We start from the raw sequence: 2073 nt of genomic DNA, 5'->3' as shown, positions 1-2073 counted from the left end.
TTCCCATTAGGTAGGTGTGTTGGTCAGCTATTCGTCACTGTGATCAAAATACTTGACAAGAACAACTTGGAGGAGGAGATTTATTTTGACTCATGGTCTTGAAGGTTCAGTCCAAGACCTGCAGCTCCAAGCAGAAACATCAGGTAGAAGGGTGTTGAGAAAAACTGCTTGGGGCAGGGAAGAAGGGCAGGAGGAGGAAGGGGCCATGGACAGATAGTTTTTTAGTCTTTTTGCTTAAAAGCCCCTTCCATGAACCTTGCTGCATGGGGATCAGCTTTCAACACATTAGCTTTTGGGGTACATTCCAGATCCAAACCATAACAGCAGACCAGATAATGTGAATGAAAGCTTATAGGGGGCAGGATGATAAAGTAATTATCACTACCTGAATGGGAGTCAACAGGGATGTTAGGATCTCTGTGTGTCTGTGTTTGTGGGTGGGGCTGGGGATGGAACCTATGGCCTTGGGCATATTATACCAGCACTCTACCACTGAACTATATCATTAGACTTGTATTTTTAAAATAGAAGATACCATGACATAAACAATAGGCTGTTTTTTTCCCCAGTGACACCATGAAATTACAGTTCCTTTTCATGCATTCAATCTGAAATCATGCATTGTTCTCTATGAATAATATCCTATTGGAAATATTTCAAACACTAGTTCTGCTCAGCAAAAGCATTATGTTGGATGAAACATAGTCACCCATGCACATTCACAACCAGTGTGAGATAAATTATTCAGTTATATTTAAGACCTAAAAATAAAGTTCTTACTTTAAATAAATTCCTTTAATATCTATGTTAAAATGATCTTCTACCAAATGACAAGCTATCATGTTAACATAGAATAACAAAATATACAATATTTATTAGAATAAACAAAGCATAACTTTTAAATTTATGAATTTTGAGGCAGCACTTTTTAACTTTTTCTATGAAAATAAATTTGGACTTAACAAGAATTGAGCACATATTGAGAGTTTCCATACACCTTTCACCCATATTCCCCTTAGTTATAACCATGGTGAATTAACACATAACTATGTATAAACATTTACATAACCCAGGCACATTTATCAAAACTAAGACACTAACATGGCACAATACCAATCACTACAGACTTCATTTGAATTTCTTTGGTTTTTCCACCAATGGCCTTTTTCTATACCAGGACCCAGCCCAGGGTACTACCACTGCCTTTAGCTGCCTCTTAAGTCTCTTTTCATCTGGGATGGTTTCTTAGTCTTTCCTTCTGGGTCCTTTATACTATCTAGATGGAACATTGTTTCCCAAATTTATTTAGGTCAAGTCCTTTCTTCCCTGCCCCTTCCAGAGAGGTTATCATCGTAATATGGTTACATCCATTTGTCAGTCTGCTTTCCATTCTGGTTAATTTTTAAAATTTGCATATAAAAAAATGACTTTGGGGTATACAGTTCTATGTGTTTTGAAAAATGCAGAGTCATGTAATTCAACACCTTGGCACCAGACTAGCCCATCGCCCCCAACCTTATACAATGGGGCAGCATTTTTGTGCAGATACATATTTCTTCAAAAATCGAATATAAAATTGACCATAATTATTTCTAGACTAATATTCTTTCACATTCACTACATTTTTTTTCACAAAAGACCATTTTCCACTTAAAGAAATCTCCATTTATCAAACGCTAAAATTCTCTCTTGAAGAGACATCAAGACTCAATCACTAATGACATATGGATCAACTAAACACACTTAGAATCCCAAGACAATTTCTCAACACATCTGATTTCGCTCTAGAAACTGTGATTGCAAAAACATTTTTATGTTAATCGAGAGAAAATAAAATTAGAAGATAGGTTCAATAACTTCATAATATGAATCATGGTCAAAGATAGTATTTTTTATTGTCCAGTGCTTTGAATTTCCCACATCACTGCTCTTTCCTTGGGCTAAGATTGACAAAGTTGACTGTAACTCTGCTCCCTTTTCCTATAAAAATTTAAACAACATTTTTCTATTTCTGGAAGCCAGAATGTTTTCACTGCTTTCCTAAATTCTTTATCTGAAAAGAGAATAAATGAA

This window comes from Sciurus carolinensis, chromosome 11, assembly GCF_902686445.1.
Source record: "Sciurus carolinensis chromosome 11, mSciCar1.2, whole genome shotgun sequence".
Taxonomy (NCBI): domain Eukaryota; kingdom Metazoa; phylum Chordata; class Mammalia; order Rodentia; family Sciuridae; genus Sciurus; species Sciurus carolinensis.
This window is presented reverse-complemented; position numbering follows the sequence as displayed.